We start from the raw sequence: 9,746 nt of genomic DNA on the forward strand, positions 1-9,746 counted from the left end.
GTCATCTTCTGGTTGCTACACAATGGTGGAGGGCGGGGTTTCACTTAACTAGGGCTTATTTTTGGAGTAGGACTTATATTATGAGCATCCGAAAAATCATACTAGGACTTATTTTCAGGCTTGGTCTTATTTTAGGGGAAACAGGGTAGTGTGTGATGAAACTAGGAGTCCAATAAGAGGGTGATGTAGATCAGTGGTTCTTAACCTTTGTTACTTGGATGTTTTTGAACTGCAAATCCCAGAAACCCCAGCCAGCACAGTTAGTGGTGAAGGCTTCTGGGAGTTGCAGTCCAAAACTCCTGAGTAACCCAAGGTTAAGAACCAGTGATGTAGATGGTGGGAGTAGTAACAGTGTTGACACTGCGTTTCCTGTCATGTCATCCATCAGTACTTCCTGACCTTGGGTCTCCAGATGTTCTTGGACTACAACTCCCAGAAATCCTGGCCAGCATAGCTAGAGGTGAAGGCTTCTGGGAGTTTTATTCTAAGTACATCTGGGGACCCAAGGTTGGGAATCACTGCCTAAGATGTATCATAATTCTGGGGTTTTATGTTTATGTGTTACAGAGTTTACCAAACACACAAATGTTGGAGACACTGTATTTGGAGGAAATTTTGCCAAGTGACCTTTTTGTAAGGTGTGGGTGAGGAAAACAAATCTGAGAATTTTTCTGTAGGAAACATTTCAGCATGGCTTTGGCTAAAATAACTAATGGTTTCTTTACACTTTGAGACAGAAAGATTCACATTCTGAGGACCATTTGCTTGAATCTTCCAGAAGTCAAAAAAATGAACGTTTTGGGTTGCACAGCGGGAGATGAGTTGACCAATAAAAAAAGTTGAAGCTCCAAACTCCATATCAGGGTGATAGCTTTATAGGCCAAAATTGTGTCCAAGGCTGGGGAGGGAATGTCACAAGATCTCCTCCTGTCACACATGGTGTTGCAAAGCTATGAGAGGAAGCAGAAACAGACTCCACCTTAAAGTCTTTATGTCATCCTTCTGTTCCAGTTGTGGTGGAAAAAGCAGAAACACAGATACTCAGATATGGCTCTCTCAGGGGACACATATTTGTTGCTGAATTGCTGCAGGAAGTAACCTCTTCCCTGACTGCAAACAAAGAATTTTATGCCTCCATTGTTTTGGTCCAGCTGTAAATTTTAGGACTACAGCTCTCAGAATCCACTGCTGGTTGGAGGGGAAAAATTGAGGAGCTATAGTTTTAAAAATTTCTTTTCCAAGCTTTCATCTCCACATTTTCCAGATGCTGAATGTGAAACTATGTCAGACCATCTAGTCCAGTCTTGTCTGCATTATCTGAATGTGTGTCTCCAATATCTGAGATAGAATCTTTTCCCATTGCATTTACTGGAAACACTGAAGGAGCTGATAAACATGGATTAATCTTGAACGTCTGTGCAATGCAAAGCATGTGTTCTGCAAAAAAGTGATGAACCATCTGGACTGTATGCACACAGGGCTGTGGAGAAATTATGCTGAATCTGCTGCTGTGCCTCTTTGTCTTGTCCCCATGTATATTCAGTGCATGTATACTGAAGCTTGCTGTAGGACAAATGGGCACAAAGACAGAGATTGCAGGTGCTACTGATAAATTTGGATCATTTATTCTGAGGATTCATCTCAAAGACTAAAGAAAATGGACCTATATTAGCTATGTTTATTTATTTCATGTTAGCTTATTTCAACGTAGTTTATAGCATTTGCTGACTTACACCTCCAACGACAACACAAAATCAGCACATGTCCCAGTCATGTAAGTAATGAAATCTGTATTATTTATTCAAAGAACTTGGAAACCTTACCATTTTAGAGTGCCCCAAATCATTCAGCGATCTTGGCCACTGGCCATACTGGCTTATGGGATTTATGAGTTGTATTCCATGATGAAGATAACTTTTCCAAAGCTCTGTTTTCTCCTCTGAGTCAAACTTAAAGACCCCAACAGTTCCAGTGTGATTCCATTGTCCTAACAGATATAGAAACACATTATTTAAATGTTGGAGACTAAGATCTCATCTAGTTGCTAGTTTTTATTGCTCTGAAGATCATAACAGTCTAAGGTCAGGGGCTGCTGCAATTTGATTGTCCAGCTGAGTTTAATTCCACTTCATTCAGTAAATCCACATTTAACATTTTCATGGAGGGCAGTAACTATAGAAGTAGACATCTAGACAGAGGCTTCACATTGTACAGATGCATTTGGTTTATGTTGCAGTAATTTAAAAGTTGGAAATAGAGCTTGAAATGTTACTATTTAAAACGAATTAACTGCATTTTCTCATTGTGTGTATTCTGTGCCATTGGAACAAACTTATAGGGACCCTAATAGGGCTTTTAAGCAGTGGTTTTAACAATTCCACTCCTCTAGTGAGTTTCCATGGCTGGGTGAGAATTCAAACCCTGTTCTCCAGAGTCCTAATCAATCAGTAAATAAATATTACATATCACACTGGGAATCTCACATTTCTCATTACTACTCTGTAAACAGGTTGCCCTTTTCATTATTATTGCTCTGCTCACACAAGTAATTGTTTCATTGCACATTAATACTGTGTTGTGCAACCCTTATCAGCACTCCATAAAATCAGGGGGAACTGCTCTTTGCTTTCCTCTCTTCTGATGTTCCACCTTGGAAATATTTATAAAAAAGGTAAAAGGCAAAATGAAAGAATATTCCACTACTATTCAGGATTGACAAGAGAATGGCATAAAACCTGAACATTTACTTTCAAAATGGCTCTAAAATATCCTTGAAAAGTAACTTGTAAAACTGCCAGGTTCCAGGCCAAAGCTCTGACAATCCTGCTGGCCCTCCATGTTCCCCACTTTTAGTCTCTCTGCCTACAACTATGCTGAGTCAGATGCCACAACAAAGGCTACTTTGATCTTCAGGGGCTAAGATTCGCAAGAGGAGGGAAAATGTCTGGTAAATCTCTCTGTGTTCCATTTTGTACTGCAGTCATTTTCGCTGTCAGAAGTAGAGGCTTTTCCTTAGATTGTTCCAAGGAAGTAAGCCTGCCACTGGGTATTTTACCCAAATCCCCACAATGTATTGCACCCAGCAATTTTCTGTACCATTTTAAAGTGCAGTTAACAAGATTGGATTGTGTGGGCAAATTTGCTTACCAAAAGTACGGCAGTTAGAAAGTACCAGCTGCTATAGGTTCTGCTGCCTAGTCCCTCAGGATGCTATTACTTGGAATAACATGATTTGTAAGATGATGGTAAAATGGCTTATTAAGATTCATTTAGAATTTGTGATAATATACAAAAGGTATCAGAGAAAAAATAGACTGCTGTAAAAGCTCTGAACTATCCCTAAGTAATTCACTCTGGTTTTAGTCCATTTGTCTAAAAATGGGGTAATCTTATGACCCTCAGTAAAGAAATCAGATACCTGCTTTCAGATAGGCCATGTTCCCAGTAGGATGATTGGCCATGATAGCCACTGGCGGGAAATAAGCTTCACTGATTTTTTAAAAAGGGTTAAGGGAAAAATATGAAAATATGTCATACTTACTTGGGACGATACTTGGGTTTGACTCAGATTGGCTGAGACAGCCATTCATGATGGAATTGTTTTCATGAGTATCACTAAAAATGCAGAACAGAAAGCACAAACTCTGTAAATTATAGTTACTCTCATATTTATTCCATATTAGAGTAGACCTACTGAATTTATGACACTTACATAGGTGTTGATATATTCAATAGCTGTCCTCTAGTTGGAATTAATAAATTGGATATAGCTCTCTGTGTGGGGAAAATAGTTTTTTTAATATTTTACTTATGGACAACATTATTCATCAAAGTCAAAGTGTGGTTTCTTGCTGCATGTAGCAACACACCAAAGCCTCCCCCATTCAGCCTGCTATCTGACGCTGCTCTGTGAGCACTGACATCTCTATTGAGATAACATGCCGGATATAAAACAAAAGCAGTAGTCTGCTCTATTTCATTTATCGCCTCAGTTCCTTCCAGGGAGCATGTTGAACTGGGAGCACCATGCCAAAATCTACACACCTCTTTCCCGAATTAGTGTCTTCTGACTTCAGCAGATCAACAGCCGTGCAATAACCTCAACTGTTCGTGACAAACATTGGTTCAACATATATACAGACATATAAGCTGGAACATGAACATTATACAGATCCTGGAGCAAGAAAATGATAATATTTCCACTGCCAGAAAGCATGAGAGAAGAGATCCATGATTGCCAGAAGGACACACACACCCCTTACCAAGGTCAAATGAAATAGTGGAAGGCAGATAACTCAAGCCACATGGTTTAGCCTTTTTTTTAAAAAAAGGATAGCATGTTCTTTCTTTCTTTCTTTCTTTCTTTCTTTCTTTCTTTCTTTCTTTCTTTCTTTCTTTCTTTCTTTCTTTCTTTTCTTTTCTTTTCTTTTCTTTTCTTTTCTTTTCTTTTCTTTTTACTGACGGCTGAATCATCCATGAACTCCTTTATCTATCTTTCCTCCCACCCAAACATTTATGTTAATGTTTTACAATGTGAAACTAACGCAGGAAGAGATACCAGTAACAGAAAGCTGAGTCCTAGTTGATAGCAGATTTCTGGACTCTTTCTTAGCAAACTGTTTGTCAGTAATCCTATTGTGACAAACCAGATTTGATGGCGAGAGATCAGACGGGCTGCAAATCAAATGTACGTCATCTTATATCCTGGTTGGCATTTAGAAGAAAGGGAAGAGCCTTAGAAAGGCTGGCATACAAACAGATGGACATGGTGTCACAGTGACACCATTTGGACAGGAGTGGTTATTTCTAGGTACAAGTATAGTAATTTTGATGATGAAGCAGCATCAAGGTGGAAAAAGTCCAGGAGAATTCTGTTGTGCAGACTTTGCATCAGGACACAATATGAGCTCACTCTGACCTGAGACTCTGCTTAGGGTTGTGAAAATGTTGATGGGAAGAGAGCAAATCTCCAGTGTCCCAGAATTTACTTTCCACTGCCCAGTTTTCTTGGAAGAAAATTCATTTGTAGACCAAGTGTGTGAGCAGATTCACCAGACATCCTTTCCCTGTGTCTGAACATAAGGAAACAATGAACACCTCTTTCCTCACTGTTTTCTGTAACTATGTGTACACATACCTCTCCTTTTAGAAAAGTAGAGTGTAGGTTTGTGGTAACTACACAGCTTTCGGCTAATGTTTTGGGCTCCACAAACTGGAGCCAGGTGCGAAGTAATGGTTTAGTCAGATAGATAAGGAACAGATAGTCAAGGAACAGAGTGCCTCTCTGAACACACAGAGGCCCTAGTGCCTGTCCATACTGTGGTTCTGTCTGTGCTGGAAAGGTTCTTAAGTGCAATCTGTTTTAACTCTCATTTGAGCAATCCTTCTGTCCCCAGTGGAGACTGTGCTATGGGTCCTTTTCTCCCATGCTGCAAATCCATAAAAAAGCAAGGTTTACCCAGTTTACTTGCAAGTAAGGAGGCTGCAGCATGAGGGGAAATCATTGGGAAGACAGAAGGGGGGGTAATCCCATCTTCTTCTGGCCTTTCTCAGCTGGGGCTCTGCTGCCTTGTCGAGTGGAGTCTAACAAAGCCCCCTTCCCTTCCTTTCCCCTTAGATCTCATTTAGAGGGCAGGGGTGACTTTCCTTTTTCTTTGTTTATTACAAGTGTCAAAATGGCAATGCTCCAACCAGACATGGTTTTAGAATTTCACTGCATCAGTTAAGGAAATACTAAAAATAAAGAAGATGAAAAACAAGATGGGTTTTCTTCACCAGCCCTTTTAATACCACAACACGCCTGCTACATCACAAGGTTGTTTCTTTAGTTAATGCTGTCCCAGTGTCATTTTTGTGAAAGTACCAGTCTGCTAAGGCTAAATAAAGAGATATTTTGCATTTCAATCAATCATGCCAAAAAGACTGCATGCCCTAACACTGTGTCAATTTGGTGTCGGACAGCTCTTAAAGGGAAAGGATAAATTCTTCAAATTTGAAATACAAGCAGATGGGATGAGATCTTTATTTATTTTTCATGCCAAAGAGTGTCATCAGAATTCCATATACCATAACTATATGCCCGTGTGGCTCTAAGATTTTGAGATTTATAATGGAACCAAACTCACAAAAATGAACTCCGGGTTTCCCCACCAAGCATTTCTTTTTAGCTTTTTAATTTAGAGGGAGGGAGCTTCTAGGTTTTGCAATTGCAAGTGTTAGAAACCCTGGATAATCAAATTGCTGTTCACACTGAGACTAGCATATCTTAACTTACATTCTGCACAATCCTGATTTATAAGGGCTGCTTTATGTATTACGTGGGATAAAGTCTGGCTTATAAAACCCTATGTAAAAAATGGTGGCCAAAATCCTCTTGAATACTTCTGGATCATGCGGCAGGGTAGCTTTCAGCAGTGAACTGCCACAAATTAAGAAATCAGAGCAGTCATTTTACTGTTGCAGTTTGAGCCACATGGTTGATATGTGGTAGAAAATGCTTACACCAACATCTTAACTTACAGCATTTTGCCACTGTGAGTTATATTGTTACCATTTTGCCACCAAAACGTATGGCCTTATGTTAAATTTTAAGGATTATTAGTTCCTCTTTGTCATAATAGAACAGGCTATGATATTCCATTAATCTTGATTTGAAGGATTAGTCCATCTCCCTTTCTTTCCTCTCCTCTCTCTCTTTGAGAGTAACAAGCTGTAAAGCAGAGAGAGAGAGAGAGAGAGAGAGAGAGAGAGAGAGGGAGAGAGAAGCAGCAAAAAGCCTTTTGAAAAAGCTGGCTGGAAAGGAGAGCAGAGGTCTATTGTGGTACCATCAGTAGAGTAACCATGCTAGCTGAGGGTTCTGGGAAATGTAGTGCAAAAAAGATCTACAAGTCCAACATCTGGCATTTCTCATGGTAAAAAGTTTTGAAGAAATACTAGGGATTATATGGGCGATATAACAAATCAACTTACATTTTAAATCAAAAAACAGCCATAGGAGTCTGGCAAAGAAAGTGGGAGAGCAAAGGTTTGCTTAATTGTTTTCCCTCTAGTTGTTGTTGTTTTCATTCAAAATCCTTCCTAACCATAAGGGAAAAATAAGGGGAATTCATGTTTTATCCATATATTTTCTCCTATGGGTGACAGAAAGTTGGTGACCTTAAGGTTTACTTACATTTCATATTTGTGAATTGCCTGCAGCGAAAAGTCAGACACGACTAAACAACAATAACCCACCTCCTGCAGTGTTTAGAATTCTTGGGGAATTACAGACAACATCTTGACTGATAGTGACAAGTAATAAAGATCAGCTACAGCAATAGCAGCTGGCAGATGGCAAAGAAGACTTCTTAGATACACTAATTGCGCTTCTTAACCCAGTAACCCATTGACATAAAGCTGATAATCCTGGTACAATTTCTTTTCCTGCTGTCACCTTAACAAATACTCTTTGGCCAGTTCTATGCTCAGGTGTTCCATAAACAGGAAACTACTAACTATATCTAGCCAGTAATCATGTTAGTCTGCAAAAGAGAAACCAGAGGCCTTGTAGCACCTTTAAGACTAACTACATTACATTTTTCAGAAACGTGTCAAAGCACACTTCTTCAGATGAGTAGATCAGGATCACTGGTGGCAATCAGGCTTTGATTTTTCCAATCCCAAAGGCTTTCCCCCTCATCCTGAGACTCCCAAAGGCTTCTCAAGGTCAAAAGGGACCTCTAGGGAGCCTTGGAACCTGAAATTTATTTTTATTTTTTATTTATTTGATTTATGTATTACATAAATAAGACCACTCTAGGCAGCTAAAAAGGGAGGAATAGGAAATTTTTAATCCAATTAAATATATTTATTGCCAGATTCTACCTGATACTGGTTGAAATCCTGTTGTGCAGTTATGCAAACAGCGTATAACATTTGGAAGCAAATTGCTGCAAGTTAAGAAATCTCTGTAGATGTTACCTGCTACATATTGAGTCATGTGACTTGGCGTACAACAAATAATGTCTGAGGAGATTTCTCAATTTACAGAGATTCGTATCTAAAAGTTATGCCATTTGTGTTATATCTAAAAGTTATGCCATTTGTGTTACTGCACAAATGGATTTTGGTCATTATTTTACAAGCATGGCTACCAGGAAGCATCTGGCATTTGCAGCCAGCCAACGGTCTTATTTTGGAGACTCTAGCTGAATAAACAGATCCATTGCTGTCTTTCTGTCTCTAGCAACAGTCTTTGGGTCACTGGGTTTGAAATAATATTTCATAAACTGTCAAAGTCAAAAATACACAATCACTCAGGCACAGCAGACACACTTTGGAAACCCACAGATCTAAGTCCAACCTAAACCAGTGTAAGGGCAATAAAGCAAGGAAATTGCTTAAAGCTTTCTACAACTGTAACCCAGAATCAGCAAGGTTATGCTCAAAATCCTCCAAGGTAGGCTTCAGCAGTATGTGGACTGAGAACTCCCAGAAGTACAAGCTGGATTCCGAAGGGGCAGAGGAACTAGAGACCAAATTGCTAACATGCGCTGGATTATGGAGAAAGCCAGAGAGTTCCAGAAAAATATCTACTTCTGCTTCATTGACTATGCAAAAGCCTTTGACTGTGTGGACCACAGCAAACTATGGCAAGTCCTTAAAGAAATGGGAGTGCCTGACCGCCTTGTCTATCTCCTGAGAAACCTATATGTGGGACAGGAAGCAACAGTTAGAACTGGATATGGAACAACTGATTGGTTCAAAATTGGGAAAGGAGTACGACAAGGCTGTATATTGTCCCCCGGCTTATTTAACTTATATGCAGAATACATCATGTGGAAGGCTGGACTGGAGGAATCCCAAGCCGGAATTAAGACTGCCGGAAGAAATATCAACAATCTCAGATATGCAGATGATACCACTCTGATGGCAGAAAGTGAGGAGGAATTAAAGAACCTTGTAATGAGGGTGAAAGAGGAGAGTGCAAAAAACGGCCTAAAACTCAACATCAAAAAAACTAAGATAACGGCCACTGGTCCCATCACCTCCTGGCAAATAGAAGGAGAAGATATGGAGGCAGTGACAGATTTTACTTTCTTGGGCTCCATGATCACTGCAGATGGAGACAGCAGCGCCGAAATTAAAAGACGCCTGCTTCTGGGGAGGAAAGCGATGACATACCTTGACAGCATCTTAAAAAGCAGAGACATCACCTTGCCAACAAAAGTCCGAATAGTCAAAGCTATGGTTTTTCCTGTCGTGATGTATGGAAGTGAGAGCTGGACCATAAAGAAAGCAGACCGCCGAAGAATTGATGCCTTTGAATTGTGGTGCTGGAGGAGACTCTTGAGAATCCCCTAGACTGCAAGGAGAACAAACCTATCCATTCAGAAGGAAATCAAGCCTGAGTGCTCACTGGAAGGACAGATCCTGAAGCTGAGGCTCCAGTACTTTGGCCATCTGATGAGAAGAGAAGACTCCTTGGAAAAGACCTTGATGTTAGGAAAGTGTGACGGCAAGAGGAGAAGGGGACGACCGAGGATGAGATGGCTGGACAGTGTCTGCGAAGCAATCAACATGAAATTGACAGAACTCCGGGAGGCAATGGAAGATAGGAGGGCCTGGCGTGCTCTGGTCCATGGGGTCACAAAGAGTCGGACATGACTAAACGACTAGATGATGAACCCAGAATCAAAGGTGCACTGACCAACAGCTGGCTATGTGGATCCAAACAGCATCGGTGAATAAGTTCTTAAAACTAATAC

The 9,746-nt window shown here is 40.2% G+C and overlaps 1 long non-coding RNA gene across 1 annotated transcript; it reads right to left on the reverse strand.

Moving 5' to 3' along the window:
- Positions 1–330: 330 nt before the first annotated feature.
- On the reverse strand, positions 331–6,079 carry LOC140707785 (uncharacterized). The gene is made up of 3 exons (XR_012087968.2): positions 4,263–6,079; positions 3,542–3,615; positions 331–1,987 (listed from the first exon to the last, which is right to left on the reverse strand). It is a non-coding gene; the product is annotated as an uncharacterized LOC140707785 (long non-coding RNA).
- Positions 6,080–9,746: the final 3,667 nt, after the last annotated feature.

Source organism: Pogona vitticeps, chromosome 5 (genome assembly GCF_051106095.1).
Source record: "Pogona vitticeps strain Pit_001003342236 chromosome 5, PviZW2.1, whole genome shotgun sequence".
Lineage (NCBI taxonomy): Eukaryota > Metazoa > Chordata > Lepidosauria > Squamata > Agamidae > Pogona > Pogona vitticeps.